Genomic DNA, 18,286 nt, shown 5'->3' on the forward strand with positions numbered 1-18,286 from the left:
TCCTATTCTGCTCCCTGATCTTGAGCCACAACCTGAATCTACCGTAATAAAAACTTCCTGACTTCAGTAAGGTATTAGAGGAAGAAATCCAATTGTATGGTTTACTTAAAAAAAATATGGATTTTGTTATTTCATTATTGTTTTTAAAACGGCATTTGTAAAATAATTTTTTGTTTTTTTTCCAGACAAGGTTTCTCTGTGTAGCTTTGCGCCTTTCCTGGACCTCACTCTGTAGCCCAGGCTGGCCTTGAACTCACAGAGATCCACCTGGCTCTGCCTCCCGAGTGCTGGGATTAAAGGCGTGCGCCACCACCGCCCAGTGTAAACGAAGTAGTTGTTTTTAAACAGATGAATGATTGTTAATTTATTTTATGTCTTGCTTAATATTTGTGCATTTTAATTGTCAACAGAGATTATCTTTCTACTTTTCGTCCTTATAATTTCCTATTAAAAAGGAAAAGACAAACACGGAGCACGAGCATTTCCTCACAGTGACTTAGAGCATGACCAGACACCCTGTGAGGAAGCTTGGAAGAGCACAGAAACCCAGGGTTAACTCGGGCCTACAAATAAGGACACTCAGGGACTCCCAAATCTAGTCAGGCCAGGAAAGATTGTCCCCAATCTTACTAATGTCTCGATTTCTGATTCTCTCTTCAATATCCTTGTGCTTGGCTAAATGCTCACAACCTACCAACAAAGCACCAAAACAGTCTATAGATTGTCCCTCTAGGTCTCCAAACAAACTAACACCTCAGCGCCTGGCAATCAAAAACACCAGTCTACAAAACCAAACAAAATCCCCTCAACAGTCAGAGACAAAAATCTATGTGGCACAGACAAACCTCTCTCCATATCTGGTGAAGGTGTAAAACCACAGTGTCTCACAAAAGCGGACCTAGACTTCCTGTCTCGTGAGACGTGACTTTTACGACAGACACACGTGTCCCTGCACTGGCTGGCATCCCTCACCACTGTCACACAAAGGACAAGAGAGCAAGTGCTTATGCAGCTTCTTGAACTATAGTGAACCGAGGCTGCTTCTGAAGCCCGAGTTCACCCGACGTTTCGACATAGTTTGATTCATGTTTTTGTTTCCAGCAATTCCAATGGACTATCAGACCGATGTCTGTCTCATTATGCATTTAACCAGACCATATCTGCTTAGCAGAAAGTCCCACAACATATTAAAAAGGAAGAGAATTACTCTTAGAATTCTAATTATCTATAAAATGTGATTATTATTTATACCATCTTTTTAATGACTTATAAACTCATTAATAGTTTATAAAAGACTGACATTTACAGTTAGCCTATTTACAACTTAGAGCAAATGGTTCTTCTTCCCCTCATCTCTCTAAAAGGCTGAAAATTCTGGCAGATTCTGTATCCAAGTTTTGGTGTTTTTGTATTTGTTTTTTAATTTTGTGCATCTTTTACTTAAATTATGATTTTAACTTGTATCAGTTAGCACTCTGTTAGCAGAAATCATTTTCCATCACATTATTACAGGTCAACAGGACATGGGGAGGCATCAGTGAAACACTAGGTCTTAAGTTTGCTGTTATGGAGATATCGGAAACAAACTTCAAGTACAGACCAGAACACTGAAGAAGATCTAAATAGGTATTTTACAATATGCATAATTTCAGACTTTATCACTAAGTTAGCATGATATACAAAATATTAACAGGAATCACCTCTAGGTTTGATAAGCACTTCACATACATCAATATTCGGATTACAGCAGCATACACTAAGCATCTGTCCCATCTTTGAATCTAGCTCAGAGGTTTATACTATTACCCTCTGAAACACTTCTTCAGGCACTCAAAAGGCAGTATAACAGCTTTAATCCTCCAACACAGCAAAGCCAAATATGGTATGAAGAGGATCCACCACACCTCCTGGCCTGTCTGCAAAACCTCCAATCTCTTCATCATGAGACACTAACATGAAACTGCTCAGCCTTTCTCTACCAATCCAATGAAGCTTCCAGTTATCTTTAGGGAGGCCAAAACCCGCCACCAATAGCATACAGCTGGTAACTTCTCCAGTCTTCCATTAAGTCAACCTGAGGTCAACTGTCATTCATAAAACCACCAACCAGCCGGGCGGTGGTGGCGCACGCCTTTAATCCCAGCACTCGGGAGGCAGAGCCAGGCGGATCTCTGTGAGTTCGAGGCCAGCCTGGTCTCCAAAGCGAGTTCCAGGAAAGGCGCAAAGCTACACAGAGAAACCCTGTCTCGAAAAACCAAAAATAAAAAAAAAAAAACAAAAAAAAACAAAACCACCAACCAAATAAATCAAAATTCACTTGGTACAACTGACTAGTTATCACCAGGAATCCTGAGCAACATTAGATCTGTCCAGCATGAGATTCAGAGCCCAGTCCACTCTCAAGTGCATCATCAAAGTTCATATAGGACAAAACAAAGTCAATCACCCTTCTTTCTCACATTGATAGCGTCAAGTTTGCCCAAGAGAGCCAAAGTTGCCACCACAGAAAATGAGAATCTTCTATCCATTTCTCCTCAAATATCTCCAGCAAAAGAACTGTTTTCTTTCTGTAGACTTTGAACACATTCCACTTTATTTATGCCAGTAACAGTAACACTATCATATAGAGTCAGAATCTGGACAACAGTAAGAGCATGCAGATGAGGATCGTGTCCAATGCTTACCCCCCCCCACACACACACACAAACACTCATGTTGACATGACTTGATAAAGGCCAGTATTTCCTCTCTGTTCATGAGATGAAGCTGCCCCATGAGATACATCGCTGTCAAGCCCTAGATACCACTCATTCCCAAATACATTCATGTATTCATAATCATCTTTCTTTGAGTCACAAGAGGCAATATAATCAGCATGGTTCTCCAGTAACAGGTTGTCAAGTGCATCTGACCTGATGATATCCTTCTGCGGTATGCCCATGCCCAAACACCAAAAAAGGCCTACTATATTCAAGTGTAAGATTGATCTTATGCATGGGGTTATTCACTTACTCACTCTGCTTTGATATCTTTGTTGTAAGTTTTGAAAAAGTTAATCTTTATGTAAAAACAGTTAAATATGGGAAACAGTTTACCTTGTAATTAACATCTAAGACTATTCAAATGATCCTCTCTGAGCACTTCACTACCTTAATTTAGTCCTGTAAATATGACATTGCAATGTATATTCTAAAGATGACCAAAGTTATCTGTCCAAGTCCCGCAGGCATTAACTCACAGGACCAGAATCTGAATCCATCCAATGTGACACTTAAGTCCTTATGGCCATCGCAACTCTATTTTCTATAAATGGGGGATGAGGTTCTCTTGCTTGTACCATTAAGATAGAATAAAAGAAGACCATAATTACTCTCCACTACTTCCCTCTCTCAACTCAAATGCCCCTGTAAGAAAGGTACAATTCACTGCTATGTAGGACACAAGGAACTAGGTGGATAACCTGTTAGAAAAGGGTAGTGGAACTTTTCTAGAATGTGAAATAGCCAAGAAAAAGTGTACAACACCACTTGCCATTTCAAGGAACACAGGCCTTGTACCAGAAATTGTAATTATATCTATGCCTATAATCTCTAAACTAAAATTAGTAATATGGAAATTAAAAATATCATTTTACAGATGTTGTTGGTTGTTTGTTACTCTTTACTCTTTGGGGAACCCGCCAACCAGCTCCCAAATAAATCATACATGGAGTCTTATTATTACTTATAAATGCCCAGCCTTAGCTTGGCTTGTTGCTAGCCAGGTTTTCTTACATTAACCTGTCTACCTTTTGCCTCTGGGCTTTTCCCTTTTCTTACTTCTGTATACCTCTCATTACTTCTTACTCCTTGTCTTGCTGTGTAGCTGGGTGACTGGTCCCTGGTGCCCTCTTCTCCTCCTTTTCTTGTTGCTTGATCTTGCTTCTCCCAGATTTCTTCTTCTATTTATTCTCTCTGCCTGTCATCCCCGTCTATCCTTTCTCTTGTCTCACTATTGGCCATTCAGCTCTTTATTAGACCATCAGGTGTTTTAGACAGGTAAAGTAGCACAGCTTCATGGAGTTAAATAAATGCAACAGAAAAGAATGCAACACATTTTTGCATCATTAAAAAATGTTCCACAGCATAAACAAATGTAACACATCTTAAAATAATATTCCACAACATACAGATCCTTGTCAATTCCAATTATATTCATTAAAAAGAGCTAAGTGTGTGTGGCACAGCTATGCAGGACCTACTACCATACATACTATAGTTGTTCAAGGAGAGATGGTACTTCCTGGATCAAGTGTTCACTGGTCTCTCTCAAACTTCACATGTTGAACACAAGAGGCATTCTGCTAAAGTAAATCACTACGTAACAAGCAAATAATCTGATGTCTCGTACTTTCACCATATCTTGTGCTTAGTGAATGTATCAGTAACAAAGGGGATTGATTAATAATACCCGTATTGCATATATACACGGAAATGTATTCAACACTAGAACACGCTCTTTAGTCTTAAAATTTATTAACACAATTAGCATACAAGGAATCTAGAAGCACAGGCAGTTGCAAACACCTCACTACAGTGACTTCAGGTCGATGTTTTAAGTCTCCCATTAACAACATCTATTTTTATAAAAGGCCATAGATAACACGGAAATGTTAATAAAACTATGATTTATTTATATTAACTGCACCACCCAATTTAAATTCATGCTTTTGATGCTCCAAATATATTATCAAAATTATGATTTGAAAGAAAAAAATGTATTTTCTTATGACAAAGGAAGGCCCAGAAATGAAAAGTCGAAACGGAATAATCTGATCATGTTTCTGTTACACCAATGATTTAGTGTTGCTCCAGAACAGCACATGAGCAGCTCACAATTCTCAAACGTGCAAAGTATTTCCATGTGCTTAGGACAAGAACTAGCCAAACCAAACAAGGCTGTAGAAATTTACTGTTTTATTTCCCTGCCATCTGTCACCCCTTCTTGCCTTTCCTGCCTATTGTTCATAGTAACACTTTAAAGGCTAAAGGCAGCGAATCAGATCTCCAGCTGGGAACTGGAGTTCTAGACATCACATGGCAATGATATAGTCCAGTGAAATGGTTATTGACATAAACACCTGAAGGAATATGCATTTCCTAATGCAATTATAATACACTGTGTAAGTATCTCTTATTTGTATTCAAATGTTTTCATTCAGTGTTTATTTAAAAAAAATGTTTAATCAATATCATACAGACCTTTAAGAAAAGCTAATACTTCTGATCATTATCAACCTTATTTTTATACATTTTATACTTGGTGATAATAAGCTTTATTTTTATCTGACATATATATAGAAAATGACTCCATGACTTCAAAATCCTGTAAGGCAGGAGAAAGAGAATTAAAGCAATAGTACAAAATGCTTTCACAATATGAACTAAAACACCATGTGCTAAGACAAGAACTTGACATAGAGCGGGGCGGTGGTAGCGCATGCCTTTAATCCTAGCACTTGGGAGGCAGAGCCAGGCGGATCTCTGTGAGTTCGAGGCCAGCCTGGGCTACCAAGTGAGTTCCAGGAAAGGCGCAAAGCTACACAGGGAAACCCTGTCTCGAAAAACCAAAAAAAAAAAAAAAAGAACTTGACATAGTATTTCCATTTCTCACTAGTAAAGATGTTGAAGTTGTCCCTCCTCAAAGAGATATTACTGAATCGCATGGCTATGAAAACTTGAGGGAAAAGGCAATCAAATAAGATGAATTTAGGTTCCAAGTGTAAATATAATGAAACTTTTAAATTCCTGTTTGTACTGAAGCCTCAAACACATGACAAAATTATAAAAACTGAAGCCCTAGTAGGGCTACAGATGAGCCTCAAGAGCATGCACACATAAAAAAATATGGAATGAACTGGTGGGGCTGGAGAGATGGCTCAGTGGTTAAGAGTACTGGCCGCTTTTCCAGAAGACCCAGGTTCTGTTCTCAGCCCACATGGTGACTCACAACTGTTGGAACATGGTCCATGAATGAAGCTCTATGAGGAGATTTCCGAGACCTTGTGAGAAAACTCCAAGTAAACAACAAGTGTCTTGGAACCTGTGCCTCCATAACATGGGTTGTTCTTGGAATGTGCTTTGAGTTCTTCCCATGTAGAGTATAGGAGTGAGTTCACTCCAGACTATTCATTACAGTTGGCAATTGTTACTTGTTCATAGGCCTCTACGGAAAAGCATGGTTTTGCCACATGTGGCTTGTCCTTGTGATTGTATGCTTTACTCAGGTGACTCTTCTTAACCCTCAGAGTATAAATTGTCTGGTGCTCTGAATAAAGTTGGCTATTGTGTAAGACTTTAGTACGACTCATTTTTAGGCCCTGTTCTCCCAGGTTCATGCCCTCAACTAAAGTGGTTAAACAAAAACCATCTCCAAGTCCAGATCCAGGAGATCTGATACCTTCTTCCAGCTTCCTCAGGAACTAGGAACGCCCATACATGCATGCGTGCAATGACATACATACATGCAAACACTCATACACATAAAACACTTTAAAATACTTCAGCAAGCTGAATTTACACATATGCTAGAAGTTTAAAATGGGAAATAAAATCAGAAACCTGAACTGTGGAAAGACTTTTTAAAAAAATGTTGAAAAATAGCAAAGCTAAAATGATTCATTACTAACAAGAAAACACCAGTAAAATCAACAACTGAATTCTCATTAGAACCCATTAAAGCTAGAAGGTAGTACAGGATCTCCAAATCAGTGAAAGAAAAAACACAATATATATATATATATATATATATATATAGTGGAGACAGGGTCTTATATAGCCCAGGCTGGCCCTAAGTTCACTAGGTTGCTGAGAATGACCTTAAACTTCTGATCCCCCTGCCTCGATCTACCTCCAAGTGCTGGGATTCCAGACATGTGTCACCACACTAAAAACCATGCATTTTTTTTTCACCCAACTAAACCATATCTCAAACTAGGCAAAATGAAAACATTCCTAGAGCGCTAGGATTGAAATTCAGTGGCAGAATATTTGTCTAGTCTGAGCAAGGGCTGTGTAAATGCAGAGGGTTATGATTATGATGGCTTGGATTAAACAATGACTAAGGAATTAGCAAAATTTAAAAAAATCTGAAAAGCTAAAAGGAAATGACAACCAACCATCATTACAAAGAATACTAAGCAAAAAAAACTTATTGTAAAGGATACTAAATAGATTAAATTAAATAATTAAATAGATTAAATATAAATCACTAGATGAAAAAATTTATAAAATTCTGTAACTGCTCCTTTAAGAGCAAGATATATGTGACAATAATGGCACTCAGAGAGGAGACTAGCAGCCTTCACCTGTAATCCCAACCCTCAGAAGGAAGATGGAAGGAAGATGGCCATAAAATGTGAGTCAAGCTGGGGCTACACTGTGAGTTCCAGGCCAGCCTGGGCTACAACATGACATGTGTCTCACAGAACAAAATAAGCAAACAAACAAACTCTACAACGTCAGCACTCAGGACAGAAGAACAACACAGAGCGACAGTAGATCAAATCATCTATGTATCTTTGGCACTTCATTAATATTAAATGGAGGAAGAGCCAGACAGAGTGGCTCACATGTAATCTAGCACTTGAAAGGCTAAGGCAGGAAGATCAAGGTTGAATTTAGGGCCAGCTTGAGCTAGAGGAAGTAACTCTCTCTCTCTCTCTCTCTCTCTCTCTCTCTCTCTCTCTCTCTCTCACACACACACACACACACACACACACACACACACACACACACACATATTCACGTTAATATTAATATCCATCTAGCCAGCAAAATTCAAAGAGAAGATTTAGAAATTTTATCACTATAACTCTTATAGTTGCATTAAGAGAATTTTGAGGAGTGTAACAACTTTATGTCAACAAATAGGATATTTTAAGTAAAATCTTCAGATTCTTTAAAAATAAAAATGTGATATCTGAATAGCTTAAATCTATTTTTTAAATTAGGTTTTATCAACTGCATATAAACAAACAAATTAGAATTCGATGATTTCGCTGGAGAGCCCTACAAAGAATGTAACTAAGAATGTCAGTATTTTACACACACTCCTTTTAAAATGAAGAGATTTTACTTTCAAGAAAAGCAAAATACTTGACAAAACACGGCAGGCATCCTGTAAAGGCACTACACCAAAGCAAGACAACGGTTTTCACAGCAAAGGAAACAGCACATCACTGCAGCATCTCTCATGAAGACAGACACAGAAATCTTTATAACAATATTAACAAGTGGAAGCCACACGTATCCTAGGACTAAAGAGCTGAAAATGAAACGTAAAATAATTCCTTGAAAACTCTCTCTAAAACATGAAATACACAGGAGCAGATGTGACAGTAAGTCTATGACCAACCACTAAAAACTATCACAGTTGTGAGATAAAGAGACTTCCAGGGCATAAATACCACCTTGCCCCAGGAGAAAAGAAACAAAACAACCCAAACAGCTGATAAACGCAAACCTAGAACTAACACTGGTGGTGAAATGTCAGAAAGGGATATTAGTGACGACGACGATGATGTATATTTGTTGGTCTGGTTTTGTGTTTTCAGACAGGGGTCTCACTTTGGCTGGACTCATCACGTGGCCGAGTCAGACCTCAAACTCATACTGACTCTCCATGTCAACCTCTTGAGGGACTGGCTGACAGGTCTGTGCTACTATGCCTAGCTAGTATAGGTAATATAAATATGTTCCATATGCGCAAGAAGATAGGGTGGAAAACGAACATGAGGTGAAAAATGAAAGATGCAAGTACCCAAATAGAACATTCCAGAAATAAAAACATACACTTCATGAAATGAAAAATAAGGTGGTGCATACTTCAGTCCCAGCACTGGGGTGGGGAGGCGGCAGGCAGATCTCTGTGAGTTTGAGTCCAGCCAGGGCTCTGTAGAGAGACCTTGTCTCAAACAAAAAGTAAAACAAAAGAGAAGAAAAGAAGGAAGCAAGGGAGGGGGGAGAGAGAGGAAGGGAGGGACAAGAAAGGATGAAGAGGGGTTGGGGATGTAGCTCAGTGGTAGAGCGCTTGCCTAGCAAGTGCAAGGCCCTGGGTTCGGTCCTCAGCTCCGGGGGGGGGGGGGGGGGATGAAGAAATAAAAAACAGACAGTGGGTAAACAGCATATTAGGCAGTATGAAAGAAAAAAATTAATGAATCTGAGCACACAGAAACAGCAGCTCCCAAAGCAAATACAAGAAACGGCTAAAAAAACATAATGGGCAAGGCATCAACTAACTATTAAGGAAGATAACTTATGGGCAATTAAAATTACAGAGTAAGAGCCGGGCAGTGGTGGCACATGCCTTTAATCCCAGCTCTTGGGAGGCAGAGGCAGGTGGATCTCTGTGAGCTTGAGGCCAGCCTGGTCTACATAGTGAGTTCCAGGACAGCCAGGGCTACGCAGAGAAACCCTGTCTCAATAAAACAAAACAAAAATCACAGAGTAAAGTGAAGAGAAAGAAGAAAAAAACATTATACAAAGAAATAAAACACAACTTCCCAACTAGACAGAATTTTTCAGACCAAAAAAAAAAAAAAATCAATAAGAAGGTATCAGAAAGGAACTCTAAACCAAGTGGCAGGAAGACTTTTATAAAACATGTAGCTGGAGCTGGGCGGTGGTGGTGCACGCCTTTAATCCCAGCACTTGGGAGGCAGAGCCAGGCAGATCTCTGTGAGTTCGAGGCCAGCCTGGGCTACAGAGTGAGATCCAGAACAGGCACCAAAGCTACACAGAGAAACCCTGTCTAGAAAAAAAGAAAAAGAAAAAAAAGAGAGAAAAACATGTAGCCAATAGCTAGAGAACATACATTCTTCTCTTCAGCAGATAGAACATTTTCCAAGAAAGATCTTATATTAGGTCACAAAACAAGTCCCAACAAATTCTAAGCAATGAAAATATCATGTGTCTTTCCTAATAAATAAATTATCAAAGTAACTTCAGAAACTGGGCAGACACCAAGGCTAAGCAATGTGCTCCTGAGAACAATGGACCAATGAAAAAAGTAAAGGAAAATTTAAAACTTCTTGAAATAAATGAAAATAAAAATTCAACGTACAGATACCTATGGGATATAGCAAAAAGCCACACTAATAAGTGAGTTTAAGATGAGATATGCCTATTAAAAAAAATCTAGAAAAAAATCAACAAACTTTTTTAAAAAAACTAGTAATACAGCTGGTCATGGTGGCACATGCCTTTAATCCCAACACTGGGAAGCAGAGGCAGGTGTATCTCTGAGTTCCAGGCCAATCTGGTCTACAGAGCAAGTTCCAGGACAGCCAAGACTAAAAAGAGAAATCTTGTCTTAAAAAAAAAAAATCAAAAAACAACTACAAAACTAATAATACAAGTAAGGAACTAGAAAGGCAAACCCAAACACAAAATTGACAGCAGATACAGAATGGAAGAAAATATCTTCAGTCTATCCATCCATCCAGCAAGGGATTAATATTCATAATGTAAGAAACTCAACCCAACAGTGAAAAACAGTAGTAGATTGCTGTAGAATATTAGTTAAAGATGTGTTTCATTTGTATGGCATATTTGTTTAATGATGCAAAGATGTGTTGGATTCTTTTATGTTGCATTTGTTTAACTCTGTGAAGCTGTGTTACTGTGCCTGTCTAAAACACTTGATGGTCTAAATAAAGAGCTGAATGGCCAATAGCAAGGCAGGAGAAAGGAGAGGCGGGGCTGGTAGACAGAGAGGAGGAGAAATGTGGGAGGAGCAATGAGAAAAGGAGGCGAAGAGGACACCAGGGGCCAGCCACCCAGCTACACAGCAAGCCACAGAGTAAGAAGTAAAGAAAAGTATATAGAATAGAGAAAGATAAAAGCCCAGAGGCAAAAGGTAGACAGGATAATTTAAGTTACGAAAAGCTAGCTAGAAATAAGCCAAGCTAAGGCTGGGCATTCATAACAAAGAATAATCCTCAGTGTGATCATCGGGAGCTAGGGGGCTGGAGAGATGGCTCAGCTGTTAAGAGCACTGGCTGCTTTTCCAGAGGACCCAGGTTCAGTACCTAGTACCCACAACTGTCTGTAACTTTGACTCCAGGGTATCTGACACTCTCACACAGACAAAGATACAGGCAAAACACCAATGCACATAAATAAAAATAAATAAGGCATTTAAAAATGTATTTAAAACCACCATTCATCCTAGCGCTCTGTGAGTTTGAGGCCAACCTGAACTAAAGAGCTAGCTCCAGGACAGCCAGGGCTGCAAAGGGAAACCCCATTTCAAAAAAAAAAAAACAAAAACCCACCAACCAAAAAAAAAAAAAAAACCAAGCTATTTGGGAGCTGGGTTGTGCCCCCACCCCGCCCAAAGAGTAAAGAGCCAATAGAATAAAAACCAACCAACAACAGTAAATAAACTAATTAGAAATGGGGAGGCAATACAGATATTTCTTTAAAATATACAAATAACCAACAAGTAAATGGAAAGTGCTCAGCAGCACTAACCAACAGGCACACAGGTAAAACCCATGGTGAGATGTCAGCATCACCCGATCCCCCTCCCTCCCCTGCACCCGGGAAGAGCAGCTCTCACCAAATGACCAGGGCTGGGCAGGTGCAGTGAAGGCAGCCCTCAGACACAGCAGGGGAGGGTATGAATCAGCACCGCCACTGTCAAACATCAGGAAAGGTCCTCCAAACACTACACACAGAACCACTAACGGACAGCAATGAACTCTACCACCGGATAAACCCCAAAGGTAAGGAGATCAGCACATCCAAGAGTGTATCAGCAGCCTGTGTTTCCTGCTGCACTATTCACCATGCTATGACAGCCACAGTGTGCACCAAGAGAAGAACGGGGAATATAATCACAATGGAATAGCAGCTGTAAACATACATGGAATTCTGTCTCTCGGCAGCATGAATGGAACAAGGGACATTAGGTAGCTGATGCCACAGACACAGAGAGTGGTTAGCAGTGACTGAAGGGAAAGGTGGATAACAGGTCCAGGGCAAGCTGGGTGGGGGTCAGGGGGGACAATTTCTAATGCTCTACTGCAGGCATGTAACTATAGCCAAAAACAAAACTGCAGGTAGAATGGACTCCGAATGTTCCCAAGACAAAGAAATGATAAATACTTAAGGAATGGAAATACCACATGTTCTGAATTAGCAATTTTACTAAAATAATCATATTGCAACCCATAAACAAGTTTGTTTATATATATATACATATATATGTATGTATGTATGTGTAAGTGTGCAAAGAGATGATAAATAGTAAATTTGGGGAAATCCTAGAACCATATTGTGATGCCACTAGTACCTACTCAACACAGCTAAGATAGATTTTAAACTCACAATACTGGATGCCAGCGAGGATGCCAAGCTGTCAGAACTCAGGATGGAAAGCAAACTCAGAAGAGAAAGCAGTGCCTGAGCCTCGGACCACATCTGCTACAGGAGGCCAGGGTCTTGTCCCATTTCATCTCTACACGTCCACTTTCTTTCCCTTTACCATCATGTCTCATGACTCCAAAGTTTAAACTCCACTTCTTAGTTAGTACTGTTTTCTTTACACTACATAAGGATATATTAATATCACCTGCATTTGCTGTTTAAAACTGATTATAAATACTTAATGCTATTTAAGTACTATGTACTCATGACTATAGAAAACTAAGCTAAATAGGAAGCTTCTACCCTCAAGACATTTATCATCCAGTAACTAGCAGGCACCTCAACATTTCAACACATGAAGTAGGCAGTTTTAAGAGTTGAAAAAAGTAGCTGGGTGAAGAGAGTTATGAAAGGAAAAAGAAAGCTATACATCAATTTGTGCATCAAACTTGATGTTTGGGGGTCATTAAGCAAAGGCTTTTGTCAAGTAAAGGTGTTTGCCACCAACCCTGATGACCTGAGGTCAATCCTCAAAACTCCCATGGTGGAGAAAGAACCGACTCCTGTAGGTTGCCTTGTGTCCCCACATGAGAGCACTCTGTGGCACACAGAACATCAGGGCACTATAGAGACAGAATTAAGAGCCTTGGGTAAATGCTAGACATGGTTAAAAAACAAATTCACACTAAGACACAGCTTCTACCAGAGAGGGAGAGAGAAGGGGAGGAGGGAGGGAGGGAGGGAGGGGGGAGAGAGAGAGAGAGAGAGAGAGAGAGAGAGAGAGAGAGAGAGAGAGAGAGAGAGAGAGAGAGAAATCTGTTCAGCACAATTCCCCACCCACAAATGGTCAGATAAACAGTGGGCATCTCCACCAGCAAACCATCATGGGAATTCAGAAATGGTGCTCTCAGGGAGTCCATTCTTTAGTATTTGGTATCTCTGTGAGTCTTCAACACTGCTGACCCAAGCCAGGGGTTATTACCTCCCTGTTAAACACTCAAGTCTCGCCATAACAGCCACACATACTCAAGGAGTTGACTAAAGTGTCCAGAATGAACAGAGATTGAGACTTCTTCCTATCTCATGAGAAGGTGTGCTCCTGGGCCAGCTGGGCCTGCATTTCCTAATCTCATCAAGAAAACACATGTATACAGACAGAAACCTTCCTCGTGTTGTGTTTATTACAATACATTTGTTAATCAATGATTGTCCTTCAAAAAGTTTGAAAGCTGACCTTAATGTAGTTGTACCTTTTTATCTGTGGGGTATTGGTTTCACCAAAATCCAAGGACATTCAAGGCCCTTAAAATAAAATGGCTCATCTTTCCAGTGAGTGGTGGTGAATACAGACTCGTGGCTACTGCACGAAGCTGAAAGGCAAGTGCTCAGCCATAAACAAAAGACATTTATACCATCCCGCTAAGACTCAGGGAGCACTACAGAAGAGGAGGCAAAAGGAGGTAAGCGCTGGAATGCAGAGGAATGGCTGGGGATACCGCCTTCCGCTCAAAGCCCTCAGTGAAAACCAATATGATGACTGCTTATAAACTACAGCCAGTGTTTTCACAATCATTGAAGATTATTCCAAGCATGGTATTCCATAAAAACAAAGAGGCTTCAAAGTACTTGCATATCTTTAGTCTCCATCAATATCAACACAATGTATAACATTCACTTACCCAAAACATTTCATAAAACCCTGTCCAATTCTTAGTGTTAGGATTGCAAAGTTCATATGCTAAACATAGAAGTAAACATTTAAGGAGTTTAACAGTATAAAATACTGGCATGTGGGTAAAAAAAAAAAAAAAGATACTTTAGACAGAACTATCAAAAAAATTCAGTGTAGCTGGGCGGTGGTGGCGCACGCCTTTAATCCCAGCACTTGGGAGGCAGAGGCAAGCGGATCTCTGTGAGTTTGAGGCCAGCTTGGTCTACAGAGTGAGCTCTAGGACAGCCAAGGATACACAGAGAAACCCTGTCTCAAAAAACGAAAACCCAAAATTCAGTGTGGCTCAGTGCAGTGGCTCACTCCTGTAATTAAAACATCTGGGAGGTGGAGACAGATTGGCTGAAGATCATCTCCCACTACCTCAAGAGTTCAAGGTCAGCTTGGGCTACTTAAGATGCTGTCTCAAAAAGTGAAGGTTGAAAAAAAGTTTCCGAAAATTGACTAGAATGAACAAGCAGGGCAGGGGAAATATTCTGTTACTGGTACCTTTTGTTTGCATAACAGCCATTTCTTGCACAGGTTTTTGTTACTCTGTTAATTCTGCTAGGAATTTCACATGGCTAACTCTCCATCATAAACTTATCAGTTCAAATGTCACTTTGTCATATATAAGAAGGAAGGATGGTTAATATTCTGCATTTTATTCTAAGTGAACTGGGGAGACAACAAAATATTAAGCAAGGAAGTTATCAATTTTTTTCAACATTATTTATTATTATCTATTCGTGTGGGGAACCACCCAAAAGGTTTAGGAGTAGACCATGGGTGCTCAGAAGAGACCAACTGATAGCAACTAGCCTAGAAGGCAAAGATGAAGAAAAATGGGCGAAGAACAGATCAGTTCTGAAATAGTCACTGAGATACTCAAGTTGCTGTAGCTAGCAAGTGGGGGCAACATGAACTTGAAGAAAGTTACGATGGGTTCTGTGGCTTCTGCTTAGATTGTCAAATCTGATTATATACATTATGAAAAAACTCAACAGAAGCACTACTTAATTGCTAACTAAGGTTGTGTCTTAATCATGTGCAAAGGGTAAGAAGAAACAGTCTGTGTGTTTTAAAGTGAGGGTGTTGTCTCCAATGAGAACCATACTTGGACGTTTTTGAGCAATTCATTCTTGCATACCATTCATGCTCTGTTTACAGCAGGGGAGAGAGACATTTCTGAGTATGTGACTGCTTTGTGTTATCTAAGCACTAGACGTCGTGCAGAAAATGACTGGACTAGTCTTTCCAACTAACTTCTGCCCCCTCAATATTGCATGTCCTCAGGAACAGCTTTGAAATACTCAGGCTCATGCAATGATAAAAATGACAAACGTCAACCAAAAGGCAGCACACCCCATCTTCTTCAGCTTTTCACTGTGTGGGAGAGCAGATTCTTATTCTGCCAAGTTCTCATACACATCCTTAGAGAACTGATAAATACAACACAAGCAAAGTACACCCTGGTATGAGTGCACTTCTGTCTCTAGAATTCACCTCAGAGAAGCAACTCCAATGGCAAGACTATTCTACATATTGGTTTTTGTTGCATCTTTGAGGTAAGAGCTCATGTAGTCCAGGCTGGCCTCAAACTCACTAAGGAGTCGAGGATGACCTTGAATTTCTGATCCTCCTGCTGTACTCTGGTGTTGGGGTTGCTGGTGTGCATTACTAAGCCCAGTATCATGCTTGAGAGTGCTCAGCAAGTACCATATCCTCTCAGCTCGCCCTGATTTACACAGTTCTATTACCGCTACTTCTATGGCTCCTTGACATTACATTAGATATTTGGTTTGGGTACAGATGTGAATGCATCGTGCACATGTAGAAACTGGAAGACAATCTCTGGCATCATTCCTCCAGAGCTATCCAACTTGATTTTAGGTCTGTGGCTCACTGGCTGGACTACACTGGCTGTCCAGCAAACACAAGGATTCACTTGTTTCCGCCTACCCAGTACCGGGATCACAAGCAAACCCCACCATGCCTAGCTTTGACTAGACTGGGCCCTCTGGATAGGCAAGACAGTTGTTTAGCTTGAACTGTTTAGGGGGCCCCCAGGCAGTGGAATCGGAACCTGTCCCTAGTGCATGAGCTGGCTTTTTGGAGCCTAGTGCCTATGGTGAGACACTTTATGCAGCCTCGGTGCAGAGAGGAGGGGCTTGGACCTGCCTCAACTGAGTGCACCAGGCTCTGCTGACTCCCCACAGCAGACCTTGACTTGAAGAAGGTGGGAATGGGGGTGGGTTGGGGGGAAGACTGGGGGGCAGGAGGTGGGAGGACAGGGGAATCCGTGGTTGGTATGTAAAATGAATAGAAAATCTCTTAATAAAAACGAAATTTATTTAATTAAAAAAACACATGAGTTCTGAGAGCTGAACTCAGAACTCGTGCTTCTGTGGCAAGCACTTTGCCAAATGAACCATCACCCCAGCGTTCTACTTCAGATATTTTTAAAGCAATATGAATTAACTTAAGGATGAAAAAATATTCATTCACCACAATGTCAAACTGATAAATATTTACAGTCTATATCATTCACTAAGAGCTTTAATGATTTTCTTTAAGATGGACTTTGGTACAATTCTGATCAACTGTCTATTCATCTATTCTCCATCCATCCATTCAACAAACGAGCTTCCAAACAAGAGCTATGGAATGCTTATTAGGTGATATTTTTAGAGGAAAGAAAGAAGAAAGGCAAACTGACAATTTAAATATGATGATTGAAGGCCTTAATACAAAGAAATGTTCACGGGAAATTAATACTGGGACAGTGGTGGTACAAGAAGGAAAATTACAGAGAACATAACTAGATAAAATAAATTCTATTTGATAAAATTTATAACACATTTTAGACACGAAAATCATCTCACAACAGCTATAAATCTGTAAGTTTTAATTGGTAGAACTTTCTATTTTAAAGTGAAATATTTTCAGAAAAATGGTAAATATATAAAAATTCTGTACAGCTGTATTAATAAATACTAGATATATGTTGTGGGAGGCCAGCTGGGAGACCGGCTCCCACATTTTACCCCAGGGTACTCTTGAGGAGTGGGGGATAAGAGATTTAGATAGAAGGATAGAGGGGAGAGAAACAGATAGAAACACAGGATAGTCTCTGGAGGGCCTGGATCCTTGTACACCAGTCCCTCCTGTCTCTTCTAAAGGGCCTTTTATAGGAATGCCAAGGGGTGGAGCAAAAGACCTCCCCTAGCTCAGCCAAGTATAGACCCTTTCAATCACCTAGAAACCATGCACATGGTCAAGCAATCCTCTAATGTAGATCTGCTGGGTAAAGCAAGCTCAGATCTCACTAGGAAACCTCTGTGGGCCTCCACAATATGTAGAATATATTATATGTTATGAAAACAAGATATTACAGAATACTGCAGAACACTAACTTTATTTCACACTTACAGATACTATGTAAATGTCAAGCAGCAGTTAAGGAACACATTATTCAGCCCTCAGCACAATATTACAGAGAAGTAAATGACTTAACTTCATAGATGAGAAGAATGAAAGTAGGCAAATTGGTCATGGTCACACTAACATTTAAATGCATGTCAAATTCCAACTCAATATATAACAACAGAATGTAACCATTATGTAATAAATGATAATAATCATCCATGTAATCAACTCACGCTATCACTAATAACAATTACCCTCATTTATTGAGAGCTCACCACCAGCCAGGCATGATGTTGGCCATTTGTCTCACATTATCTCCTTTAACATCCTTGGTAATTTATGAACTATTTATTGTCATTTCCATTTTACAGATGAGGGGACAAACTTGACTTCACAGTCCAAATCTTTAGCTACAATTTCATCATGTGCAATACTTTTATAGTACTATAATGAAACTTTTAAAATATACTTAATCATTCAACAATCATACATTTTATTATAGCTGCATCTCAAGACCCTGGATGCAAAGCGCATAAAAATTACTATAAAAAGTGTAAATAAGTCATAGGCCAGTGAGATGATTCAGTGACTTACTGCCAAGCCTGATGACCTGAACTTGATCCGTAGACCCTCCACGGTGGAAGGAGAGAATCAACTCCTACAAGCTAACCTCCACACATGCATGCATACACACACACACACACACACACACACACACACACACACACACACACACACA

The 18,286-nt window shown here is 39.9% G+C and overlaps 1 protein-coding gene and 1 pseudogene across 1 annotated transcript in view; both read right to left on the reverse strand.

Moving 5' to 3' along the window:
* Nucleotides 1-18,286, reverse strand: part of Mnat1 (MNAT1 component of CDK activating kinase) — a 167,282-nt gene that overhangs the window by 64,309 nt on the left and 84,687 nt on the right. The gene's annotated exons all lie outside the window — the stretch shown is intronic.
* LOC128111233 (geranylgeranyl transferase type-2 subunit beta-like) lies at nt 1,692-3,076 on the reverse strand (annotated as a pseudogene).

The sequence above is a fragment of the Peromyscus californicus genome, unplaced genomic scaffold (genome assembly GCF_007827085.1).
Source record: "Peromyscus californicus insignis strain IS unplaced genomic scaffold, ASM782708v3 Scaffold_15__1_contigs__length_86483966, whole genome shotgun sequence".
In the NCBI taxonomy this organism is placed as follows: domain Eukaryota; kingdom Metazoa; phylum Chordata; class Mammalia; order Rodentia; family Cricetidae; genus Peromyscus; species Peromyscus californicus.